The following is a 13,962-nucleotide window of genomic DNA, read 5'->3' as shown; positions in this document are numbered from 1 at the left end:
GTCATAGACTCCCATGTATAGTGGATCAACATTTATGCGAAATTCCAAAAACAAAGTTATTGTACACAGATGCACATTTTACCACCCTCTTCTAATCAAGCACAATTATGTCAATTATTGAGGGTCCATATATGCACAAATAGTGAAAAATTTTAATTCTGAAAATTTTTTGCAGTGTTGTCATAGACTCCCATGTATAGTTTTGTCATAGACTCCCATGTATAGTGGATCAACATTTTGACAGAAATTCCAAATCAAATATCTTGATCACATGTGCACTTGTAAACAACCCATGCTAATCAAGTATATCTATATCAGTTATTAAACATCTGTATATGAACAGATATAGCTAGTTTTATACTGGAAAATACACATTCGTAGTTTTCTTATAGTCGACTACATGTATAATGAATCAACATTATCGATAAAATCTAAAAATTACATTTTTGTACAGGCATGCACTTTTTACCTGCCACTTCAAGCAAAGTACATTTACATGAATTATCACACACATATGATTTGATATTTCTTAGACAACGCGTTATATCGGCCACATTTTGCCTTCCTTTCGGGAGGGCGACTTAAAAAGTATAGCAAGTCAGAAGGGGGTCTTTAACACATTGCGGGTTTTTTGGGGGGGTATTGAGTAACAGGGGAGGGTCACTTATTTTCATGCACGGATAAGGGGGAGGGTCACTAATTTTTGTGCATGAACTTTTGAAGGGTCACTATTTTTTACGCAGCGGTTTTTCGAAAAACACCGGCCCACCCCCCCCTGTAATTATGTCCAGTACCATAAGTCAAATTGTACTTTGCCACACATACTTGTCACTGTTTAGTCATACACATATTTGTCGTATACATATTTGTTGTATACATACATATTTAACATATTAGTGGATGTCAACTGTACTTCTTTGTTGTGGGTGGTTGTTTATTGTAAAAATTGATCTCCTGAAATTTTTCTATTTTTTTTTCTATTTTTTTAAAAAGGCTTGAATAATAAACTTTTTATTGGTAAAATAATAAAAGCCATGCAGAGCTCAACTCCCCAGAGTTCTAAGATGAGAGATGTGGATTATTTTGTTACTGTGAGGAACTGAGAAAGATGAACTTGAAGTTCCTCACATCAAGATTGATTTTATGTTATCAGAGTATTTATTTGCTTTCTCTGTTCATGTACATGGACAAGTATGCGGTCAGAAATAAAGTAATATCTAAATAAAAACACAAATATTGATTCTGGTGAAGTGATAATATGTAGGCTGTGGATTTAGCCATTTTTGATGATCTTTTGTTGAAGACACTGAAGAAGAGAAAAAACATGATATGCCAATCTAAAAATGTGAGTAATGACTAGAAACCAAGTTGTTTACTCAGAGGATAGCCAGGATAAACAAACAAATAAACAAACTAATAAATATATAAATATAAGAGAAAACAATAAATTGAATAAGAATTGAAATAATTGACAGAACAACACATGCAACATGAAGATGCGAAATAAGTAGTGCAGTCAAATATTTTGATTCTTATTCAATTTTAAAGTTCTTTTATTTTTTTATTTATTTATCTATCTATATATTTGTTGTTTTTGTTTGTTTGTCTATCCTGGCTTCCATGCAATCTATTTTTCTATTGTTGTCACTTTTTATTGCTTGAGTAAACATGATGTGCAAAAAGTGTCAGTGCTTTTTGCTGCTTGTATAGCTTGCAATCATTGTACTATGTACCTCGGAATTGAAGGACATAAACTTTTGCTCAATCTTTGTGTAAAGAAACTTCTAAAAATTCCCTCTCGTAATCAAGAATGAAAATCAGGTTGCCATGCAAAATTTGAAACTAGAGAAACCATTACCCAATATCCAATTAGGGACTGGTCAGTTTCTTCAGCCTGGGGGGGTGGTAGATTATGTTTTGCCCACGTCAAAAAGTGCCTGACTCTTGTATTCAAACTTTCGAAAAAAGGGTAACCCCCCTATTCCAACTTTGTGAAACACGAGAAATTAAAAATGGCCATCAACGCTATGTTAGTTCTGAAGAGAAAGATTTAAGTTTTCGATTTTCACAAAATTAACCCTTTCACCACCATGGTTTGTCCCAAATCCATTGTTTTCTATGGTTAAGTTGGACCTGTATACAGGGAACTGGGGGTGAAAGGTTTAAGCTGGTAAAAACTTGAATTACTCCAACAGCTTCAAAATGAGCCGCCACAAGTGCAAGACCAAAAAGCTAAAAGTAAGAATTTGAGAGTCCGACTCTATGTACCCAAAGCGCATTCTACCATAAAATTTAGAACAAATACACATAAAAAAACAGTAGGTCTAAGGAGAACATTTTTCTTTCAAAATCACCGCCTCTGATATGATTGTAAATTTGGCACCCTGATGTTCAACTGCTTAGAAAGAAAATTGGTAGCTAAACAGTAAAATAAGAATTCCATGAACCCTCATCATGATACATAATATATTTAATTCATTGATCAATATAATTCATTGATACTTTGTAATATGGTAATATTACAATTATACTTGAAAACAAAATCCTTTTTGATTATTTGTGAAATAAATAGGTGGGTAAACAATGAAATAATTATAATAACAAAGGTATATGTGTTAATTAGATCAGCTCAACTTTCCTGGGACAGTCCAGCTTCAGTGATTGCATTTTGGCGAAATTTGAACCACGGTCCCTCTTGAACTAATTCTTTTCATACGTCAAATTCATTCATTATCTAACAAAATACAATGTAAATATTTTTTTAAGGACAACTAACTTTTGTCAGTATCGTTGTCCATTCACATCATATTCCACAATCATTTTTTGTCTCTCCAAAAATTTCATCCCTGCTAATGCTAGAAGTAACCCCCCCCCCCCCCCCCAATCAATAAACGCCTAACATTATCAGCATTGTGGTTTAAGACGCGTGGACTGGCCGCCTAACGCTGGCAAGGGCGATAAGAATGGTGGGACTAGCGCTAGCCTCTGCGCACACATGGAGTGGGCCGTACGCCTATCTGTGCGTTTTATTAGATTGTACCATGTGATCGATGTGGTCACGTCAAAATTAAATTCAGCAGACCTTTATACGCAAACGCTGCAAACTAGCCAACCCGGATCTGTTCAATCCGGCCAAGTGCACGTCTGTGCTTGACCAAACACGCAGCAAAGTCTAGGTCGGTCGAAATACAACCCCGGGCGTATACTATCTTAGACAGCTAGTTTAGGATTGCTACTGCGAATTTTGAAAAATCCCCGAATGCTGTGCAAACGCTGTAAAACCGAAAGCATACAAAAACACACTGGACAGTAGACATTCTCTTGTATAGTGTCCCCGCGCAAACCGAATGCAGAATTGAACCGATCAAACATATGGGCAAGAGTTGAGCCAGGAGGGAGGGGAAAACTCCGAACGCGACGCGCGGTCCTATGCTATGTACATTTGTGACGTCAGAGGTCAAACAGCTGATAGCGGGCGTGAGTGAGTCGCCGATACAGAAACGACCCCGTCGTATTTCAGCTCCTTGTCATGTAAATATGTTTTCATTTCACCGAAGGATGATATCTTTGATTCGATAGTGAACCGGAATTTATGTTTCGTGTGCTTTTGACAGGCTCTTGCGTTTATTTTTGGTTTTATTCGTGAAAAATTGTCAGCTGTGGTCATCACCACTTGACCTAAAATCGTCCAAAAAATGACGTTTTTGCTGCAAAAAACCGCCTGGATGGGACATTTCCATTTACGTGGCACTGATTTCGATTGCAGATATGGAATCCTTGGTACACCAGGTTAGTGCATGCCAATTTTGAAAGGTTTGCCCTTTTTCAAAAGATTTATCCATACATTTAAAGAATTTTGCCAGGTTGATATATTTTAATGGCAGTCATACTCATAAGGGGAGAACCATTTGATTTACTGGGGGGGGTATGGAGGAAAAGGGTATGGAAGCAAATTTTTTTTTCCTGTCAGAGTGACAGCAATTTTTTTTTCTACTGTCAGACCTGCATCAATTTTTTTTTTTCAAATGGAGTAGCAGTGCAAATTTTTTTTTTTATTGGTCATCAAGTTTGTAATGCGTTGTAAGGGAGCCGTCATTATTTACGGCCTGAAACTCCGAAATTCGAGTGACCCCCCCCCCCCGCCAACCATGATGAATTTGAGTAACCTCCCTCTCTAACTCTGAAATTTTGACTGATCCCCCACTTAGAAAAGTTTAATACCAATACATGTAATTGTAAAATTTACAAAATACAGCAACAGTAAAGACCTTTCAAATCCTGATGTACCCTGCTAGACTATCATCAGTTATCTCATGATGGTTCAAAAAAGGTGAACACATCAAAATGAAATTCAAAGTCACAATAAAATAAAGATATAAAAGATCACGCAGTATCTAATTATATAGTATATTGTTTAATTTGGATGGATATTATGACAGGGTTTTCACTAGGATATCTGACCGGGCAGAATTTGAAAGTACAGGGGGAGAACATGAGAGAGGCTTAGGGGAAAGTGTCACAGGGGCTTTCCCCTATCTTGGATGGAAATTTTTAAGATATTGATGTGTGCAATGGTGCAGTCTGGTGCAATCTGAGAGGTTTTTAATTTTTTTAACTAAGTGAAACTGTCAGAATACCCCAAGGGGGAGAGCACGAGAGGGGGGTCCCCCCTCTCGTATTGGGAATTTTGAGAAATTGATGTGTTTAATGGTGCAATCTGAGAGGAGTTTCAGTTTATTTTGCACTCGGTAAAACTGTTTGAAAATGACATTGAACACTGATATTTTTTACATATTTTGCATGATCAGTTTTTGAGTCACAATATTCAACAACCAAACAATGACAGTACAATGTGTGAATAACAGTTCTGTTTGCCAGAGACTGAAGACAAATGAATATACAGTAACGGAAAATCTGTGACCTTCTTGTGTCATTTCTCCAGCTGCCAGCTTCTAATGAAAAGCCTGAATATGGTATGTTTGCGATCCGGTGTTTGTGGTCAGAAAAACAAGGCTCACACATTGTATTTCATTATATTTGTTATTCTCAATTTTTCATTGTCAAGCTACATCTTTCTAACAAATTTATATTGAGAAAATAATATATTGGTTTAACACTAGTTTATTGACTCCTGTCTTGTGTTTTAAATTTTCACAATTTACAGAAGTCAAATAGTCCCCTTTAGATAGTGCCTATGCCATTGAGATATTGCAACAGAAATCCTGAAATATGATTTCTTGGGTCAGAAAAGGGAAGGAAAACATTGAGTGTACTGAGGTGTAAAGTAGACCTATGTAGTGCATGCTTTTATCATAAGTGCTGGGAAAAGAAACATAAGAATTGCTTGTGGTAAAACATTTGCGCCGCCTATGGCGGCGCGCCGGCAAAGAATACATGAGAATAAGGTTTCCAAATTTTGCTTATTTCTGGTGCATTGTGACAATTTTTTTTTCTCTTCTGTCTGTTATGACAATTTTTTTTTCTCAGGCCATGACAGGATCAATTTTTTTTTTCTTCTCTCTCACCTGGTGACAAATTTTTTTTCTCAAAATCCTCCATATCCCCCCCAGAAATCAAATGGTTCTCCCCTAAACACATGTTTGTCATGTACCGGTACACCACCACGGTGTGGAGGGACCGTGACACCACCAATTATCATGTAGAAAACACAGGTAATTGTTATAATACTCATAATTAGTATTCAATGAAATTCTAGAATCATTACATGTAATAAATGATGTCTTAATCAGTCATAGTTGATTTTCAGAAGATCAATTTTAGGAAAGTTATGAAAATCAATAGGACCCAAGGATCCACGATAGATTTCTGTCTGAAATTTATATCATGGAAAGATATTGTTATATGCTTGAAAACAGTGTCACAGATTTCTTATGCTTGCCCTTCTTTTTTGAGCAATAAAAATTTAGTCCAACACATTTAACTGCCCATATCTTTAAAACAATGAAAGGGGAAATCTGTCAGACACACTTTTTGAGGATGTGAAAACAGCTATCTATCTTGCATATTTCGACCGGAAATGTAGCAGCTTTGTCACAGAAAGTGAGAAAATCAAAGGTCAAATATGACAAATCTGTCACTCAGATGATGAGAGACAGCATTCCTGACTTTGACTCAGAACAGTAATTTGGCAGCTAGCTGAATTACTGTACAATAACATGTCACTCTAGTTCAATCTTGACGGTGTAGCATGCTAGCTCAGCCTGGTTAACTACGCGCTGATCTTATAAAGTGGTTCAAGATTGTACTACTGATTTCGTCATTGATCTTTGTTTGTTTGTTTGTTTGTTTTTATTGTTTATTGGACCTGGTAATTTACTTGAATGATTATGATTGCTGGAATTGATTTGATGTCATATTTCCTGAAGTATGCCACTTGAGTACTGCAGTTCTTTCATGTTCAAGTTCACCCTATCTAAGAACTTTTCAATGTTTAATCTGTGAGAGGATCAGTACAATGGAGACTTTGGCTTGAAGGGCTTAGATCAAAAGGAGATATTGTCTTCAACTTTATCTAGGGCAGTTACTTTCTTGAAAACATTGATGAAACTTTCTGATTTGTCAACATCACAAATCCATTCCATGAATCACATGCTCATTTTCTTCTCTAATTTCACTAATAAACAAGACCGTTTGACAAGTCATTAGTGGTGTGACACAGTGTTACACACCCTGATATGAACTCATCTTGCCAGAGTTAGTCACAAAAATAAATTTGTTTGTTTGCTTGTCAGAGCAGAAAAAAGGGTCAATCACACATTATAATATGCTTGGCTGGAATCCGGCAATCTGATTGGCTGGAGCCGGGGTTTATATTCTCAACAAGAAGACCTGCGCGCCGCGTAACATTTTGAGCTCGCGCAAATTTCGAACGCCAACTTGAGAGTTCAACGCGCCGTAATGTCGAACAAGTCTATGGCTTCAGATTGTTTTTGATCGTTAAATTTTAGGCTAGTGCAGCTTGACGAACCAAAATATGAAGAGTTTCTGTAAGCAGCGGAGTCTGTGTAACAACACCACAATTTTTTAAAGTTTTATGAGCGTTTTTTTTAAGGAAAAAATTCTTCAAGTTCGATGTCTAATCGCGATATCGATGCGTTGCGTAACCGTAGTTTATGAATGCAACTGTGCACGCGCGCGCGTTCTGAAACGTTCTTTTTTAGAGTTTGTATGAGGCTGGGCGCTCCTGAAACTGTTGTTCCAACTTCGGCCCTAAATAACGAAATTGTCCACTTGCTTTTGACTTCAACATATTATAATGAGGTTATAAACGGTGCGCTCGGGTATTTAGTTGCGGATATAAGACCGCTGGGCTGAAAATTAGCATATTTGGGTGAAATAATCACCTCGCTTCGCTCGGTGATTATTTCCCGCCAAATATGCTAATTTTCAGCCCAGAGGTCTTATATCCGCAACTAAATACCCTCGCTTGCCGTTTATAACCTCTAAATGTGAAACAAATTAAAGTTCCATGAGCTGTAACTTTTGAGTATTTTTCTTGTATTTTTGTCCTCCCAATGAGTTTGACAAATATATCATATGAAAAATATTAAAACTACCTTAAACAGCTGGCACTGCAAAAACATCTGTTTCATTTCACCCTGCGGGTGAACAGCTGTCATTATGATGTCTCCATTCATGTGTCTCTTAAAAATCCTGACTGATCATACATCATAATCTTTTTTCTAATATGAAATTATGTCAGGTATCTCATTCAAACTTGGTGAAAGGATGGTTCTCAGTGACTTGAATATGTTTATTTTATTTTCCAGTGACTTTGTCAAGCAATACAGCCAAATTCTGGGTTATTTTGGTCAAAATGGGATGTTTTGTTTTCAAATTTTCCCTATTTTTGGTCCAAAATTAGTCTTCTCTGAAATGTGACTTATCCAACTGCTTTGAAATTTGTATTATGCAGGTTTCTAACTTTGAGCTAAGTTAGATATGCCCAAATTGTAAGTGAAATTTGTATATTTGAATTTTGGGGCAATTTATCCCATTTTTGGTTAAAAATCTCTGAAATCTGCCTAGCACACTATATGGAAGCGACTGTGTCCTTGACACGATTTTTTATTTCACTTTACAATGAAATAGTAACTCATCTATACTATTAGTATACAAACAATACATATACAAATGAAGCTTGTTGAAGCAGTTCTTTAGTTTATTGACTTAGTCATTTATGAGATTAAAATGTACACATTTAATAATTTAACAAGTAAAGGTTAAAAATATTACCGTAAACAACTCATAAAAGCTCACTGTTCTAATGGTATTTCTTCATGTTCATCTAAGAAATCACATGTGACTTGGTATGTTTGGGGATTTGTTAGTCCAAGTGTCACACAGTGCAGATTGCATGGTTGTGACTGACTTACATTGCATTCTTTGTGACAGAGACTACTTTGGCAGATTATTTTTGGTTTGGTATTTAGTGTGCCCATGTGGGTGGCCACGGTTTTTTTCATTGTTGAAATGTCTGTTGCAGGTTTTAATGTGGTCTTTGTTGTTCATATTTAACACAATATCATCTTTTAGCTCGTACACACCATGCAAGGTTTGTAAACGTTTACTTCCCGGATATTTGCATCCAGATATTGCACACACGTCAGCTTCTTGTCCTGCATATGGATTAAAAAAAGAGAGTAAAACTTAATAATGAATAAAGCTTATCCCAGAGTTCGTTTTCAGGTAAATGCCCCATTACCTGTACAAAATAAAATATTACTTGAAGCTCAATTAGCTGTAACTTTTGGATGTTGTGTTATATTTTGTTCGTGTGCATCTACTGAAGTTTCTTGTGATAATTCAAAAAAAAAATGAAATGCCCAGTAATTACATCTCCTACAGTTTCATCTGTTTGTTAAATCTGCATTCATATTTGAATAACATGTACAACTAACAATAAAAATAATTCATGAATCTTATTAAATGTGCAACTTTCTACAAATAATTTGGAATTAAACTATTATAAAATAGTGCTCATTGATATCTACTTGTTCATTTTCAGGAGCAGTGAACTCAGGATACATGGTATTCCACTGGAAGTAAATTCATCAGTAAAATCTGTAATGGAATAAACCTGGAAAATGAAATGTGTCTTAATTGCCAGATGTGGAAGATTGAAAATGGTGACGGAACAGAGATGCAGCAAATACATCATTCAGTACTGCTGGACTCTTAATGCCAGGAAAAAGTACATTGACTCCACCAGGGTTTGAACCTGGGACCCCAAGATCCTGTCGGTGCTGTAACATGGATATGTTGCTCTGCCAACTGAGCTATAGAGTCTCACAAACATCTGATCCTGGATGTAGAAAAATAAATGAAGCTAGTGATAGTTAGGATGTGATGTGATGTGATGGGATGTAGTACTAAATTGGGTGATGTAGAAAGTATGTAAAAAGAGAAAGAGTTTAGATGTTAATTGGGGTGATATTATAAGTATGATGACATTATGCTATGAAAGAAGCAATTACAATTTTTTAGATCAGTGAGGACATGGTTAATGAAAGAGAGTGTGAGGGAAAAGTGATCATGACATGACTTTATTGTAGCAACATGACAATTAAGCTATTATTATCTGGTGTAAATTTGAAAAAGACATACAAAACATTACTTTATTGATTCGATATTCTGTTTCAAGCAATTAAAAACATTTTCATCCAAATTTAATTTTCATCCAAATTTAATTACTTTTAAGTCAAAAGTGGTAGACATACTGAGGCAAGGTCCATTTTACGCCTTTGCTCTTCATGGTCATCTTTTGCCATTGAAGAGACCTAATTTTGGAAGATGAATAATGGTTTTAAGTGTTGTCAATCCAATCAGTGCTTTGATTTTTTGAAGACAATTACTTTTCGTACCATGTAAATCTTCACCGGGATTGCTCTCAGCTCTAGTACCACCTGTCTGGCGTCTTCTATGCATTCCTGAAATTGCAACTATCATGCAATATGCATCAAAATGGATTGTTTTGTTGAGATTATCAAGTGTATATCCGGTGTTTCAGAAATAGAATGACATGATACTAACTTATTTCATTTTCTCCAGTAATCACAGCATAACAAGTGACAGTGCTGAACCTTCTTGTTGGATGGCATTTTGTAAAAAAATGTGCAGGTGGTGTTCCAGTAAAACCAACTGTCATCTAATGTAATTCAGTGAGAAATTATTACAAGTTTCTGGACACCTGTCATACATAAGGGATCATCACTTAAAGGGAAAAGTTAAAAACTCACCTTTTCATGTTGTCTGATGCAGCCAGCAGTTTCAGTAATGCAGTGCCTCTGTAACGAAGCAATGCTCTGTCTCATCTGTTGATGGGCTTTCTGTAATTGGTGAACTCTCCTTTGGTATGACAGAATTAGATATGACTTGACGCACCTCATCTGGTAAAGAAAGATCTTTAACCAGTTATTCAATATACAGAATTATTTTGTATGGTAATACTCTTGAAATATTACTTGTATTTTACACTCATTCAATGCACAACAAAAAAATATCAGTAATAATATTCTTCTTCACCCACAAATGATGCAAATTAGTCACTTGCTATAAAATAATATTTGATATTGAAAATTGTTTTCAGGCATATTTTATGCTAAGCTTGGAAAAGCACTGCCACAGGATATGAATAGAAGTTGAGATGACGCAAACCAATAGGCCACTTTCATGACTCCTGAGCCCTGAGTGACCTTACAATCTGGTATTTCTGTTGGTATGGCATCATACAACCTTCAACTTTTCTCCCTTTGTGACTAATAAAATCCTAAGTTTTGTTCAAGGATGAGTTGGAGTACACAATTTCAATGATCAAAAGGTTCACGGTTGCAGAGTTTGAACTCAAATTAGTAAAACTTATACCAACAAAAATGCCAGGATGTAGGGGTCACACGGGGGTCATGAAAGTGGCCGATTTGTCCCACTCATTTGGACCTGCTTTCCAATTGAACATTTTCACATATAAATGAAATTCCTGCACTGTTCATTACAAAATATCATATTATCCTCATACTGACATTATTTACAACCCTTTTCAGTGTAGAAGTCAATATTACACAATGTCTAGTTTTCCTACACGCTTGCAATGGTGGCGTGTTTCGGCGGCAATACCGGCTACGCATGTTTTGAATGCTATGGAATGATATTGAGAAACTTGAAAAAGGTTGAATATATCGACAGTATGAAGATAATATGACATTTTGAAACAATCAGTACAGGCATTTTATTCAGATGTGAACATTTTCATCTTGGAAAAGCAGGTCCAAACGAGTGAAACAGAAATGGACTACATGTCTCTACTTCTCTTCATCGCAAATTTTGCATGTTTCAGTTAAAAGGATATTTTTTTCAGTATTTTTGTGAATGTGCAAAAGTGCATGATTATTGTTCTCTTCATCGCACTTTGCAGCACAGTGCTTGTAGGTGAAGCCGGTCGAAACAACCTAACGCCCACATGCAAAGCTACTATTACCGGTATATATGCTTCAAATTTAATCCTTCACATTGCTGTAGTCTCCTGCCAGAAAATACTTACCTGCGGATTACTTATCATATGGTATTTCTTGTGTATTAACCTCTTGTGAATCCTCTGTAATTGCACTGTTTTACAGGTCAGTTTTTATATTGACTTTTGCAGAGTTTGGTACTGAAAAGTAAACAGACATTTTTATCGCTTGTCCTTTTCTGATCTTTAGGATTTATAATGCAGATGCAAGAAATATAAAATACCAAACTTGATATTGAAGGCACTGTCAAATTCCCATGCAGTATTCAAATATTCATAAGGAAACAGCAAGGAACTTCAGAAAAGCTGATTTAATGCACAGCAGTGTTCAAGCAGTGTATATATCCAGATGAAGTGCTGATCAAATCTCTTCACTTCCCTAGGAAGATATGAACATTGCAAGGGATAGGGACTTTCAACATTGGTGTTTTACAATTTTTTGCATCTGCAGCAAAGGGTTACTGTCTGTAATTTCTGACAATTCTTCGCTATTTTTCTTCTGTGTATCCTTGTTTATAACGTTTCTTGCTTCCTAAAATATCTAGTTTTCTGCTTGTTAATACAGGATGTGGTTGTGTATGGTCTGATTGTTTTTTTGTCGTCAAATGACTTTAAATCCAGATGTAAATTCAATTTCAACATTAAACAGCAGTGATTGTACACAAATAAGTCGTGTTCATTGGCTAAAAACTTACATTCATCATGCTTTACAGAGTTTGACGAGAAACTACACTTGATACACAGGACAAAATAATAAAAACAGGGGAACAGTTATCGATAGTACAGCTTTACAAATGTAAATACATTTTCTGATTCCAAATGATACCGAGTTACTCCTACATGAGAATATATAGGCACTGTATAATAATATCTAGCAACTGTACAGTTGGAAATGGAACAAGCCAAATTAAGTTCCATGATTAGTCTTTAATATTTTATTCAATGTCTACCAAACATAATATCCACAATGAAAACCAGAAACCTCTTTTTCACCTCATAATTTGCACAACGATGCAATATTCTGCAACCATGCAAAAACACTTTACAAAGTTTGTAAGCAATGATTTGTTGGCAGAAAAGGTAAAGGGAAAGTCCTGTTGAAATACAGTGTTTTTTCATTAAACCTCCAAAAACCCATGTGCATGGGATGTGAAACAAAGAATTCATCACTGTGGCCTAATTTAAAGGATAAACTATATGTACTTATTTACAGAAAATTTACTCGTAAGTTTCTACCTCCAATATTTTCATCCTTACCTTGTTGCTCAGCCGCCTGGCTGGAACCTCTATGAAACACTAGATGAGAAAAACAATGTCTGAGGCCACACATAAAATTAACCCATTGAACATAAATCATGCGCAGAATTTGAGTTGAGATGTACCAGCTCACTAATTGTTGACTAATTGTTACCGGGTAATTATATATATTATAGCCCAAACATGGAACTATGTGCACGAGGGTAGGTGACCATTTGCCCGACGTAAGGAGGGCAAATGGTCTCCTGCCCGAGGGTACATAGTCCCTTGTTTTGGCTATAATGTTTTTATTACATGCCTCTCTTACAAATATTTAAGTACTGTACAGGTATTTACTCGACCAATTAATATGCTGCTCTTCGAGAGTACCTCAATGGCCCCTTCCCATCACAGTTAAGCTCTGTGGGACAGTTGCTGTTGTGATTTAAGTATGCCCATGCTACAAGACGGAAAATACTTTTAAGCTAGTACGCACCTTGAAATTTAAGTTTCTCCGATCACTTATAAATTAAGGTTAAGGTTTCTATTTGTGCGAGATTGATCATATCAAGATTGGTATCAAAATGAATGTAGGGTTGATCATCCAGGATATCACTAAATGGTTGAAGTAACTTCACATTGTCAAATGCAATAACACACCATTCAAGCTGAAAGAAATAGTATTTGTTGTGTATTACTGTAGTTGCAAGAAATAATGTTGCAAGGATGTTGATAAGTCCCTATCAGTTTCCCTGGCAATATTCTATGTATATTTTATTTATCAAACTTCATTATTTATTATTTCAATCCTACGGAAACAGTAAGGGATTTAAAAAGATGTTTAGATAATACAAAGCAGATGCAGTGTACATATACAGATGTAGGCCATTAATCTCTTCACTGTTTTCTTAGCAGATAGGAATATTGCAAGGGATATTGATAGGGACTTATCGTGATTGAGTAGAGCATGCTCTATTAGTCAAAATTCCTGTATTAGGGGCAATTTCACTTAATGTTACAAAACTGCTTGAAAATAAAAATAAAAATTCAAAAGCCAAAGTTTTAAATATTGTCAAAAGTTAAAAAATGCATCCAAATAGTAAATGAATCACAACAGTCAACACAATAGAGGTCAATCTACGTCGTTCAGGCCAACAAAAATCAGAATCAGCAAAATATCAGAAATAGCAAAATATGAA

The 13,962-nt window shown here is 35.7% G+C and overlaps 2 long non-coding RNA genes across 2 annotated transcripts; both read right to left on the bottom strand.

The window, feature by feature from the left end:
* Positions 1–8,160: 8,160 nt before the first annotated feature.
* LOC139121515 (uncharacterized) lies at positions 8,161–9,949 on the bottom strand. The gene is made up of 2 exons (XR_011549298.1): positions 9,885–9,949; positions 8,161–8,639 (listed from the first exon to the last, which is right to left on the bottom strand). It is a non-coding gene; the product is annotated as an uncharacterized lncRNA (long non-coding RNA).
* A 321-nt stretch (positions 9,950–10,270) lies between these two features.
* LOC139121514 (uncharacterized) lies at positions 10,271–13,815 on the bottom strand. Its single transcript, XR_011549297.1, has 4 exons — positions 13,260–13,815; positions 12,785–12,823; positions 11,558–11,668; positions 10,271–10,409 (listed from the first exon to the last, which is right to left on the bottom strand). It is a non-coding gene; the product is annotated as an uncharacterized lncRNA (long non-coding RNA).
* Positions 13,816–13,962: the final 147 nt, after the last annotated feature.

This window comes from Ptychodera flava, chromosome 2 (assembly GCF_041260155.1).
Source record: "Ptychodera flava strain L36383 chromosome 2, AS_Pfla_20210202, whole genome shotgun sequence".
Lineage (NCBI taxonomy): Eukaryota > Metazoa > Hemichordata > Enteropneusta > Ptychoderidae > Ptychodera > Ptychodera flava.
This window is presented reverse-complemented; position numbering and strand designations above follow the sequence as displayed.